The sequence below is a fragment of the Juglans microcarpa x Juglans regia genome, chromosome 1D (genome assembly GCF_004785595.1).
Source record: "Juglans microcarpa x Juglans regia isolate MS1-56 chromosome 1D, Jm3101_v1.0, whole genome shotgun sequence".
Taxonomy (NCBI): domain Eukaryota; kingdom Viridiplantae; phylum Streptophyta; class Magnoliopsida; order Fagales; family Juglandaceae; genus Juglans; species Juglans microcarpa x Juglans regia.
Genome location: NC_054594.1, coordinates 17,212,654 through 17,226,885, shown reverse-complemented (window position 1 = coordinate 17,226,885; position 14,232 = coordinate 17,212,654).

Genomic DNA, 14,232 nt, shown 5'->3' with positions numbered 1-14,232 from the left:
AATGTAAATGGTGAAGAAGAAAGTTAACAAAATGCTAGAAGCCACAAGAAAATGGATGCACAGCCGGTATTTAATAAAAGTCCTCAAATGGAATTGTATGGTCACGTTGGGAACATTCGAGGTGCCCCTTCCTCCAAATTGTTTATGTTGTTAACATTCAACTTATTACATTGTTTTTCTGTGTGCAGTCCTCCCGCAATTGAGAGGTTATCAAGTGGTTTGTTTCAAGAGGTGATCATAACAAATATGACTACTCTGTAAGTAGCATCTCTCTCTGAAATTAGGAGAACCAAAATACCCATAAATTTGAGTTTTGAATTTTGAATTTATGAAAGTTTGAAGTTAGAGTGCACAAGTTAGCCAAAAACTAGAAAATAAAAGAATAAAGAAGGCTGGCAACCTGTTTGTTGTTCCGTGTCGTTGGATTTCCCGTGCTTGTTAATGTCTTTGTGCTCCCTCATTCTTTTTTAACTTGTATCGTTTGAGGATATTAGTATTCGTACCTAAAAGAAGGTTTTTTAATGGTCTAATTTATAGTATTGAGAAAAATCTCATTTTGAGTTTTTTTGATTGTCAGGGTGGCTTTGAACCTTATTCCAGTTTGGGTAATGACTGATGATTTACGTGGTCTGTGTACATTTCGCTGCCTTCGTTGCTGTTGCTAGTTGTCTTGTTACAAATACAGATTAATAGTAAACTCAAAATGTAATAGTGAGAGCACCTCTGCTTTTCAGCTTGTTTCTAAAGGTTCTAGCCAATGTTTATGGATAGGTTCTTTTTAATAGCTTGAATCCAACTTTTTTGTATGTCTTCATGGATTCTGAGATCTGAATACTCTCAACTATTATTATTTCTTGAGAAAGTGGCTAAGAATGCTTTATATTCATATGATGATAATGTACGAGGGCTAGTGATGAGTTTTTTTTTTTTTTCATTTTAAAAAAACTAAAAAAGAAAAAAGTTATAACTTTTACCCGACCCAAACCAGTTATTTTTCCCTGGCCATGATTGAGGGCCAAGTCGGGTCGGGCCAAAACAGTTCTTGGGCGGGCCTATGTGCAAGCCTAATTCTAACTATATATATATATATATTTGAAGATAATATATATGCACAATTTCTTGTTTTTAATATATAGAATAAAATAGGATATTAACTTCAAACCAATTATGGTGTGAAGAGGGATTTACACCTTCAAATAACTGGATGACACATCATCGTTCTAAGGAGGTGAGAATAGAACCGGCCTCAGTCAAACATTTACCCCTAAGTGCCCACCTCTCTCTCTCTCTCTCTCTCTCACTCACTCTCCCCCCTCAAGCTGCATCCCTCAATCTCTCTCTCCTCAAGCCCATCCAAAACTCTCATGCCTATTCGTTTGTTGCTCTCTCTCTCTCTCTCTCTCTCTCTCTCTCTCATCTAAAACCCGTCTCCCATCTCGTCTTCGCAAAGCCCTTTCTTTCTCCTCAAGCTCTCTTTTCTCAAAACCCTCGCCCATTTTACATCACCTGGATTAGAGTTTTGCCCACCTTAGCTAGATCTGAGTTTGTTATGAACCTTAAGCTTGATGTGATGCTTGGTGTGATTCTTGCATAGGAAATTACATCAATAGCCACTCAATTTCATAGAAGACCTGTGCAAGAGCAATCATATGATTAATTTGCTTCTGATTCATTTTGCAAAGTTTCTCTAAAAGCTTTGAAACATTTTAGGTAGTTAACCACCATTCCTGTCAGAAACCAAGATTGGTTTGCCACCATCAACAACCAAACATAAGATATTCGAGAGATCACCTCATCTCAATATAAATTTATCGCACGTGAGGTATTTCGAACGTAGCTTTCGCTTGAGGAGTGAGAGAGAGGGATTGACCCGGGAAGGTACACAAGAATCGATTCCCTACATGAAACTCTATTTTTCACTTCCTAAAAAGTATACGTGTCACAATTTTATTAGAGGGTGTAAATATGCTCTTTACACCACGTCCGACCCCTAGGCACTGATCTCACGAAAACATTTTATGATCACTCATTTTGTAACGTAACATGCAGGTTACGAAATTATTAAAATTGTCACTTAATAATTTAGTCCTCGATCCGCAGATTGAATGATCAGTTGTAGTTCGACGGAATAAATTATACAATTCTTCTAGGGACAGTCGGGTCATGTAAACGGCATGCAGTCGGCTATGCCACGTCGGTCATTACATTTGAAAAAAAAAAAAGAGAGAGAGAAGAAATGCAAGAAAGAGAAATATGAAAAGAGATTCTGCATGAACCTGTTATTCAAGCAGACAAAATATGCGAAACCCATCTTGCATTTGTGTGGTCTGAGGCTTGTTCTTCAAACAGAGATTCAGAGCTTGTTCACAAACCACCATGGCTTCATGTGTTTCTACTTGGCGGTCTTCTTCGTGTGTTCTTCACATTGTGCTTTAAAATAAAGTGGAGAAAAACTGGATCTGGAAGCCGTTTTTGTCTTCGGCGTCATCTATTTCCAAACTGGGTAGATCTCTCCTTGTCGGAATAGTTGGTGCATACTAGTAAGAGCTTCGTATGGGTCTTCTTCTTCTTCGCGTGTGTTTTTTGTGTTCTTCGTGGGCAGCTTCATCCAAGGTTCATAAGATGTCTACATCTCATTATGTAAAAGAAAGCTTAGGTAGCTGTTATTAGAAGGAAAAACCAATTTTTTTGTTGCCTTAAATCACACTACTTAAAATTATATAAAATTTAATTAAAATTTTAAATAAAGAAGGAAAAATGTTACAAGAGAACATAACATTCAGAGTTCAACAGAAAAGATAGCTAATGTTTGACTCACATACAAGCTAATCAATGAGTTTTTGCATGACTTATGATTAACAAAAGGAAAATGGTAGTTACCATGGGGTTTACACCACTGTTAGGTTGCAGATCAGTAGCTGCAGATACAAAATCTTTCCCATATTTTTTTCTTAAAAATATTCCTAATTGCCACTAGTTCTGGAATTTTTGAGCACCTTGGAGCAGCAAATATTAAACTAGCAATCCCTTCTTTGAGATCTGCTGGGCATTCCCTGAAATAATTAGATGCATATCAGAATTCCATGTATTCAAACTTTATAAAGTAGTAAGGATAATTCAATTCTTTCACGTTTGCTTGGCAATGATCAAAAGTCTGGACAACCAATCATAGAAGAGCTCAATGAACTCATTTGCAACCAAAAAAGTGTTTGAGAGTCAACTAAGTGTAATATTTCTAATATTTTTATACTTTAATACTAGTATCGACATCACGGTTAATATTTTCATATTATTTGTTGCAGATGCAATTTGGATTAGATGGATCACAACGGGTACAACTTGAGTTGGATGGATCACAACCAATGTAATTCCTTGGGATTGAATGCATTTTCTTGTATTGAATATAATTCCTTGGGATTGAATGTATTTTGTATATTGAATGTATTTCAGGGAATTTTTATGTATTGAATGTTATCGCTGTGTATTGAATGTATTTCAAGAAATTTTCAAGGAATTTTTATGAGTTTTTATGAATCTTTATGAATTTTTATAGGTACATTTATGGTAATATTTTTCTTTGGATGAATGGTTGTAATATCATTCCAGATTTGCATATCCAGATTTGTCTTTGGATAAGTGCATATCAACTTTTGAGTTGGTGATGAACTCTCAAATGGGGACTTCTATTTTTTCTTGTATCTCTCCAGTGAAGTGTGAACAATTTATCAAGATGACATTTTCAAAGTTCCCAACAGGAGGGGGCAGCACCATAATGAAACACTTGCCCTTCCGGTGAATGAGTGATTGGTTTTGCAAGTATCAAAATAAACAAAATTAACAAGTAATTTCTCCTTGTCACCTTTTTTTTTCAGGTATGGAATTTGTTTGCAGTATATCAGATTTCATACATACTAGAGAATCATAGAATCCTATGAAATAAGATTTGATGACTCACAATAAATTCTACTCAGTTAGAATTCAAGACATCATATACATATTGGATAAGTCAAAACTGATGAAGAGGGAAATAGAGTTGGACCTAGATAGAATAAAGCACCAAAGATACTATACATTTGCAAAATTAATAGTATCTGAAATACACAATCTGAACACCATTTTACAATCTGAAATACATAATAAGAAGCACCAACTCCTTCAAAACCTCCTCATTAGTGTTGGATAGCATCATCTTTCTCTTATTGATCTCATCTGCTCTTATAGCATCACTGCCATTACCAGGCTCTTATAGCATCCAGGGACAATGTCTTGCAAGCACCTAAGTCTTTCATTGATCTTTCCCCTTCTAACCCTTTCTGTTAAGTTGTGACTAGCAGTAACTTGGCCTCTTCTAGCTCTAACATGGCTTACATCAATAATAATCAATAGCTATAGCTTCTTCATAGGAATTTCTGAAGTTCTCAAATGCAAGGCTACATTGGATCATTTCCAAGAAGGAAAGATAATTAATATGCGAGCGGTTGAGAGAAAAGCAAAAATAGAACCCGTAAAAATGGCTTCAGTCACTTACCTAGATCATTTCCAAACAAGGATAGATAAACCCAGCTAGTTGGCTTGACAAGTTCCATTGTTTTTATCTCCTAAAAATATTTTCAGGGAGACAAGCAGACGTATTATCAATAGTTTGAAATAGAGAACTTACCTTCAGGTTGTGGAAGCCATCACCGGCACAAATGGATATCAAAATTAAACTACTGAAACTTCAAGAAAGTAGGCCAAGGAGCATTCTCATTAATATAATACTACATAAACAAGTAAACCTATAAACTAAAGGGCAGTTATCTTACTAATAATTTTTTTCTAAATAAGTGGCTATCTTACTAATAAAAATAGATATGCATATAGAAATGGTTGAACTTTCTAATTTTTTTATAATTGAGTACCGAAAAATCAAACTGTATCCCTTTTCTATTAAAAAATGTAAAGTTTATTTACCTACCAACACAACTAAATGACAGTAAAACCAATTTCTAAAACCAGTTATGCAAGCACATATGCCCAGAATCTAGATACAACCAAAACGCCCCAAAATAATTTAAAGAAAAACATGAACTATTTTTTCAATCAATTTAGGGATTACCCAGTAAACATTTCTAGATCTATTTCGTGCCAAGTATGTACCCAGTCAAGCTATAGGTTAAAAAAGCTGTGTAACTGTTTGAAAGTAAACTCACCATTTGAAAGCAAACCAAGCAAACATCTTTGCTCTAATTTACATGCAAAAAAAACCCTATCACTTTAAGAAATGTAGGAAATGAACAATACCAGAACAAGTAAGTCTAGAGACACTACCTCCCTCTATCCGGTGACGAAATCCGACCCATTTGATCTCTCAACTGGTCCCCAATCGTTCGATCATCTACTATTCCAAACCAAAAAAAAAAAAAAACAAAAACCCTATGGTAAGTCTCTAAACACTCTCGACCAAAGGCATGACATAAAAACCTAACAAAGCCAAATCAGTTGTCGCCAAAATTGTTTCAGTGAGTGTGATATCTTCGCAAGTGACTTTGGTTGCTTCTGTTTTCTTCATCTTGGGGAACTGGCACTTGTTTATTTGGTTAAAACGGTGCATTTTTATTTTGTCCACGTCAGACCCGTTTGCCCCGCGATTGCACGAGGCGACTGCAGCAAGAGTTTTTCTTCTTTCTTTTAATTAATACTTTTATAAACACGGATGAAAGTTTTCCTTAAAATAGGAGTGTGTCATTACAATATAATTGAGTTTTTGTGACAATTTTGAATTTGTGATATTCCTAAAACCGTCACCATAATTTTTTTTTTCTGTGACAGTTGAAGGAAACTGCCACTAAAGGTGGATGAGAAATGGTTATACGTTCGAACTATAATAATATTTCATTCGAACATAACTCAGACGATGTCGTTTTGGAATGAGTACATGTGAACGTATAAAATATTACGTTCAAACAGTTCATGTACATTCGTACATTAAGTCCACTTACTTGCGAAGATGTAAGTTATTCGTTTGAACGTTAGAATGTGTAGGCTTTTCGTTCTAATGTTTTGTCTTATAGTTTGAACGATTTAGTTTATGTTCGAACAATCTTCATTAACGTTCGAACGTGAACTGTTTTAAAATTAAACATAGAATTTCAAATTCAAAAATATTGAGAATTGAAATACAAAAACACTAGATATATTAAATGATATTGCTCATTGAGTTAATCTTATAACCAGTCAAACTTATTTTCTCCATCCAACAACCCTCCAATAGGTGACTTCCACATAGCCAACTCACTTTAACTATCATGTGCCACCATTACATGTTATTACATCCTCTCCATTCTGTGGCGCCCCCAATCCCCCTTATATAAATACACAGGGATCGAGACGCCAGGATGGTGACAACACGGTCACACATCCCAACGAAGTGCCAGTGTGTGTACATGCAACAGTGTTCAAATAAAATAACGCAGCAGATAGTCAACTAAGTACTAGAATTTAATTACAATCAAACATCAGTAAAGATTTAAATAACAGTTATACAGTCATCCATAAAATAATTTACAATAGTTTTAAAAGTACAAACGAGTGATCCCAGATCACTCCTCAGGCGGAGCCGTCTCCTCAGGCTCGCCCTCCTCGTCCTCATCTGCATCAAAATCTGCGATACCAAAAAATGGTCTCGCAGGTAAGTATAACCCAAACAACAACGTAATATAAAATGCATTAAACGCAACTAACATGCATGCACATGAAAACATGCATTTTTCCACAAAACATCATTTTTCCCGAAAATGATAAATTTTCCAACACACACCAAAATCTCATTTTGGTCCAAATTATCCGTAAAACATTTTCCCAGAAAATGATTTACCCAAAAATCAACTCGCACTATTTTCCCAGAAAATAGTGCATTAATCCCAAATGCACCATGCATTATTTCCATATGCACCATGGTCTCCCCTATGCACCATGGTCTCCCCTATGGACCATCCGCACGTCCTGGCTTCGCAGCGGTGCTCAGTTCCGCGCCCAGCGCGTACATGGCCAAGCACTCACACTACGCAACGAGCGATGCCCAGTTCCGCGCCCAGCGCGTACGTGGCCAGACATCCTCTAGTCCCCGCTAGCAGAAGGACCACGGAGTCGGCACGAGACCATCTCGTCCGATCCCATTGTCGCCCGGCGACAATCCAGGGGACGTTACTCAGTATATTCCGCTCCCGAGTAACCAGAGGAGCTCCACCGAGTTAATGCCCCATCTCGGCTTGGGGTCGTGATACACACGCATCAAAAATATCATCACATAAAATCATAGCTTTTCAAATCACATGAACATGAATGCAATACACGAAAACCCAGTTTTCTTTTACAAACATGATCATGCATGAAATAATGAAATGCACATGCACCAACACAATATCCAAACCAACAAATCTAACCAACCCATCAACAACAAATATCCAATCAACCAAATCGACCAAACAACTCCAATCACAAATCCATCCGACCCCCGAACTCCTCGGACTCAGTCCGGCATGCCAAAAACACAGTGAAATGGGTTAGTGCAAAAATACATTTAAATTACGAAAGTTCTTTGGAGAAATACTTACAGTGCAATATAATAATTTTTCGAGGATCACGAAGTTGAAAAAGGCGACGTTTGAGCAACACCACAGTGTAAAATACACTGTGGCCGTGGGTCACAAATACCAACTTTTCAACGAGGACAAACGAAGACCCAAGATTGATAGGGTAGGGCCTAGGGAGGTCGGTGAAGCTAGTGGTGGTGGTGGTTTGCCGTGGGTGGCGGCGCAAGGGGTGATTTTAGGCCAAAAAAGTGCAAATCGGAGATGGACTTGGTGGGGCTTCACCGGTGACGGATCGGAGCTGGGGTTGGGTCCAATGGGTTGCTAAGAGGTCGAGGATGAAGTGGTAGGAAGATGGTGGCCGGAGGTGGCGCGACGGCGGCGCTGGAACGAAAGTGACGCCGCGGCTTGAATGAGCTCGTGGTGGCTAACAGCGGAGCGAATGGAGCTGGAAACGGAGGTGTGGCGTCGCCGGTGGCTGGGGAAGCTGGGGAGCCGGGCGGTATCGACCACCGCCGGCGCACGGCGGCGGGCTGGGGGAGAGATGAATGCACGGCGAGAGAGAGAGAGTGAGAGGGAGCTGGGTCCGCGCGCGGGGAGGGGAAATAAGGAGGAAAAAAAAGAAGAAAAAAAAAGAAAAGAAAGAAAAGAAAAGAAAAGGAAAAGAAAAAATAGAGGGAAAAGAAATGAGGTCCAATCCTCATAACTTGGATCACAAAAATGATCCAACGGAAACGATTTCAAAACCTCAAGTTAAATAAAATAATTTAAACGTAATGGTAAAGTCAAATTGAAATAATTAAATTCCACGGTAATTAATTTAAATATTAAAAGCAATTTAAATGCATAACAATAAATAAATATTAAGAAAGCATATAAAAATAATTTCCACCAAATAAAAATCATAGAAATAAACTCACTAAAAATCCAACCAATTTAAAATAAGAGAAATTATTTTAATTACATAAAAATAATTCCTTCAGTAAAAATACACTAAAATACGGGGTGTTACATCCTCCCCCCCTTAAAAAAAATTTCGTCCTCGAAATTGGCAAGGTCAACATTAAGACTAAGACAGGAATAAGATTCAACTAAGAGCACATACCGCCAAAATAGACCGGCAAGGCCACTCTATAAGCAACAAGCGCAACTTTCTCTACGATCTGAAAATGGCCAACATATCTTGGACATCAACAATCGCCCAAATTGAGTTCTTCCCACTAGGAGTCCTCGGCAACCCTACCACAAAATCCATAGAAATATCATCCCACTTCCACTCTGGAATAGGGAGAGGTTGAAGTCTACCTTGATGCTCAACCTTAACTAGACGGCACGTGGCACATTCCTCAATGAGCATGGCACTATCCATCATACTCATTTTAGTCCCCAATGACACATCACGACCAGTATTCCTAGAGTGACTGCTATCCAAAAATCTCATTTCCTCGAGAACCTTAATACAACATCCAATAAATTCCAATGATCAAAAGCCCTTACAATAATATGTGCCAACTGCAATCAACTCCTATGCTCCAACTTCTAAACCTTTATTGAATTCTACTATTGGAAACCTAATAGCCACTTCCAATGTTAACCATCAATAACAAATTGCACAACCAAATGATTAATCTCCAATTACAAATATCTTCTCAAAATTCAAGTCACCGTTAATTCTTCAAATCAGCACAATTTGAACTCCTGACTACAACAAAAATACCACGCTTCTGCTGCGCACTCTGATATTCGCCACATGCATAAAACATTATGTTCTCATGAAACTAACACCATCGAGTACAAGGTGGCTCCATTCCTACTAACCAAAACTCTTGAATTACTACTATTGTGTCGACTCCTCTTCCACACCTACCAAAACCACTTCTTTCAAACCAAAATGAGACTAGGACCTATACTCTCCGAAATCCATAACCACTCACCACTACTATACATCAATCTTACGCACCCTTAGCCAAAACCAATAATCCTCCAAACGTGCAGGTGGTCATCATTACCATTTCATCACTAAACCTATATCCTCGAAATCAATAAGAATCATTTCTTTAATCGTCACCATCTATTATCCTTAAAATTGATATGGATTAAATCCTCAACCTGACACTGTAACATCAAGCTAAAATCAATTATTAACTGAACTAGATCAACATCCTCCATCTCCAAGGAAATTCTCCCCTAAAAATTCTCATATCAATAACTCAACTCAGATCAATCCTATTTTAATTCAGCCATTCAACTCTGCAATTCTAAAACCTTAACCCAGATATAAATCATTTCCTGAAATCCTCAAGATCGATGAACTCAAATCTAAAACATTCACCTTATAAAACTTGTAAATTCTAAAACCCCAAATGTTATCAAATTGCTTATCGAGGTCGGCAAGATCAAAAACTTCTAGTCTAAGTAATCTCTTAATTGCTTGTTGAACCTACCAGCTTAAATCCCATTAACTTATTTTCAAAAAAACTATGGGGCCACAAACCTTAGATGAACTTCTCATAAATCTAACATTGACATTCGTTGAACTTACAACCCCCTACCTCAAAGACTCATTACCTAAATTCTACGGAACCTAAATCCTCAATTTGGGATTTTCAATTTGGGATGCTGAGGTTGTTTGATATTGGGTTTCTGTCTTTGATCATGGTTGTATTTTATAGAATTTGATTTTGATCAAGGCAGCAGAAGTTAATTGAGGAATTTGAGTTATAACTCGTGGTTTTGGGAGAGAGTATTTTTCTACCAAATTGTGATAAGAGTTTGATGTAACACCCCGTATTTTAGTGTATTTTTACTGAAGGAATTATTTTTATGTAATTAAAATAATTTCTCTTATTTTAAATTGGTTGGATTTTTAGTGAGTTTATTTCTATGATTTTTATTTGGTGGAAATTATTTTTATTATTATTTTAAAATAATAAAATTTTTGTTTAAGTGGTGTAAGTTAAGTTATTTATTTTATATTATGAGTTTATTGCTATTTTATTTTATGTTAATTGATGTTATTTGATTTATTTGATTTTATTGTTTTAATTAGTGTTTACCTTTGGTTGAGTATGGTTTTATTGGCTTTATTTATTTTAGATGTAACACCCCGTATTTTAGTGTATTTTTACTGAAGGAATTATTTTTATGTAATTAAAATAATTTCTCTTATTTTAAATTGGTTGGATTTTTAGTGAGTTTATTGATGTAACACCCCGTATTTTAGTGTATTTTTACTGAAGGAATTATTTTTATGTAATTAAAATAATTTCCACCAAATAAAAATCATAGAAATAAACTCACTAAAAATCCAACCAATTTAAAATAAGAGAAATTATTTTAATTACATAAAAATAATTCCTTCAGTAAAAATACACTAAAATACGGGGTGTTACACATTCTCTCCCCATGGAACCCAGACGATAAACCCTCTCCATTCTCTCCCGAAGACCCTCTCTTGGTCTCTCTAGACGATAGTCCTTACTCGTTATGCCATTGCCAGCTTCAGATTTGTTCACTCATTAGCCACTACTTCCTACACTGTCATACTTTCCCCGATAGAGAAAGAGAGACGATGGAGAAAGATCTGACAAAGGTGGGTAGCTTGAAGATGGTACTTTCTGTTGGTGTGGACTTTTGTGCTAGCTTCAGACTTTTGTGTATTGTTCTGTTGGTGTGGACTTTCTGTCAGCCTTGCAGGGTGGTTCCCTTTTATGGTTTGGTGGTAATTCTAGTCATTATGTTCGTAATGTGGCTCGATTGAAGTGTACCCACTCTCTTGATTTTTTGTTAATCATTTATTGGCACTAAAATTAGCAATAGGATGTGAGATCTGTAAATATTTTCTAGGAAGGACAAGATTTGGAGATAGCTTTTCTAATTTAAAAGAAAATATTTATTTGTTAATGTGGTGCTCACTTCGATTATATCTTTGGAGGGACGTTTGCGCTATGAGGAGTAGAAAAACTCCTATGTCGAAGGAGATGGGGGAGATTGACGATAATGGTTGGCGACGATGGCAGGAGAAGACCAAGAGTGAAAATAAAATTTTAAAAAAATCTAAAGATGATAATGGCATAATGAGTAAGCAAATTTTGCGACGGCGGTAGGAAAAGACCAAGAGTTAAAATATATTTGCTGACTCGTTAGACAGCAAAGATGATGGCTGACACAGACGACGGAGATGGTAGGCGACGGCAGTAGGAGAAGACCAAAAAAGAATTCTTCGAATGTGAGTGGTCTGGGGTCATAGATGAATAATCTAGTGTGATGCATTCCTTTGGCTTAATGTAAAATAAGTGATGTAAAATACACAGGTCCTCGAGACCAAGTCTGGTTTGGTAAGAGGTTTGAGACATTCTTTCAATTTTGTTGGTTCATCCTCAACAGCCTCGACTTTAGAAGTTAATAATCTTACAAAGGATATAGATGCCGCATGCCAAGAAATTGAGCAGATGAAGTCAAGACAGTAGGAGTTGGATGTTCTCTTATCGCAACAGTTTGATTTAGAGACGCGTTTGCAGGAGCGACAAAGAGACTAAGAGGAAAAAATACGCATTGAAGTTCAAAAAAAAGTACAGAGGGAGATGCTGGTTTAGATGAAAATATTATGTCACTGCAGCATGATCGCAGTGGGGGAGGAAAAAAAGAAGAAATAAATCCTATCATTGTTCAAAACTTTTGTCATCTAATTTTCAAGATATGATATTATATGTGGTGTAATATGATAGAATTTAGAGGTGCTACCCGCACCATACTGTACGGGGTAGCCCCCTCCCCACCCCCATCCTGCATGGGCCGATGGGTGGGGTTTTCACCCCCGCCCCCACATCCTAGAGGCGAGGTACTTCGCCTCGATGCCGGGGGCGGGAGTGAACTCCCAATCCGTCCCGCCCCGCCCTGCCCACTTCAATAATGGACTATATAGTCCACTAGGTCCAAAAATTATTCATGGGTCCAAAAGTAATAAAAACACATTTTTGGACTCAAATTATAAATTTAAATTTGTAAATATGATTATAATTTAAAAATTATGTAGTTTTTAAATTTGCTAGTGCATATTTTGTGTAAGTTATAATGTAGTATGGTGACCTTTTTATATATTGTCGTCATAATACAAGTCTCATATTTAAACAATGTGGGACTCTTGTATTACTTTAGCAATCTATAAAAGGGTCACCCTACTACACTACAACTTAAACAAAGTATTAAGTAAAAGTTCTACTTAATACATATTACTATATTTATATAGTAAAAATAATAAATATTTATAAATATGTATAGTATAAATATATAAATATATATTTATATAAAAAAAAATTTGGGTGCGAGGAGGGGTATAGGGCGAGGTCCACTGGGGCCATACCACCCCCCACCCCCGTCGATGTCTTGCCCTGCGGAGCTGGGGCTAGGCAGCGGGGTGCGGGGCCTAATACAATTTATATTCTTTTTAGGTCTCGTTTGGTTACACAATTAAGATGAAATGAGATGAAATATTTTTTTGAAAGTTGAATAAAATATTATTATAATAAAAATTTTTAATATTATTTTTATTTTGAGATTTGAAAAAGTTGAATTGTTTATTATATTTTGTGTGGGAGTTTGAAAAAGTTGTAATAATTATATGAGATGAGATTAAATGATTTGGTTTTGTGTAACCAAACCAGTAATTTTATGAAATTTTTAGTTCTGATCAGTATATTCGAATGTAAATAAAAAATGTTTGAACATGCCTTTACGTTTGAAACAACGTTTGAACATAACTACACGGACGTTGATATGTACGTTCGAATGTAGGGTATACTCCACAAATGTTCGAACTTATTCTATTACAACTGAATGAATATTTCTTAATGTTCGAGTGATTAAAAAATATGCTTTTGAACCTATTTATTAACCATCCGAATGTATAATATTTGACATTTGAACAATTTTCTAATAACGTGCGAATGTAAAATTCAAACGTCGCATCACAAATGTTCAAATGTGTGTACGTTCGAACGTAAAAATCAAACGTGCGAATGAAAGATATCAAACGTTATATATTTATCATTCGAATGTTAATCGGTTGGGTAAATGTTTGAACGTTATTATATATAGACATTTGAATGTACTTTCTGTGACAGATTTTGACTATTACAAAATCTCTTCACCTTCGAACATTGAAACTCACAGCAGACTTCCAAGTGTTACGAAAAAAAATTTTAGTGACAGTTGTATAGTAAACCGTCACAAAATACTTTCTGTGATGCCTTTTTGGTGATGGTTGATGGTTGTGGAAACGGTTTCAGACCATCACCAAAAGATTTATGTGACAATTTGCTTATTTTGTATAATAGTTTTACCCGTCACAATAAATGAAATCTATTGTAGTGACGAAGGTCGGCCAGAAAGATGGTTCAAGCTGTGTACGTAGTAATTAATAATGTAATATAATATAATGCATGCGATTTAAACGTACATGAAAAAGAAGATGATGCATCATGCTAGGCGGTTTTGGCATGATCATGGCATTTTCACCAGTCTCATACTGAAAGCGTGCGTGGTTCCTGATTTGCGGTCAAATCCTAGCTAGCTCCAAGTAATTAAACTTGCCTTAAAATATGAAAATGCATGTTATATATATGTGCATCCTCATTTTAGTACTCTTATATATCATCTTGAT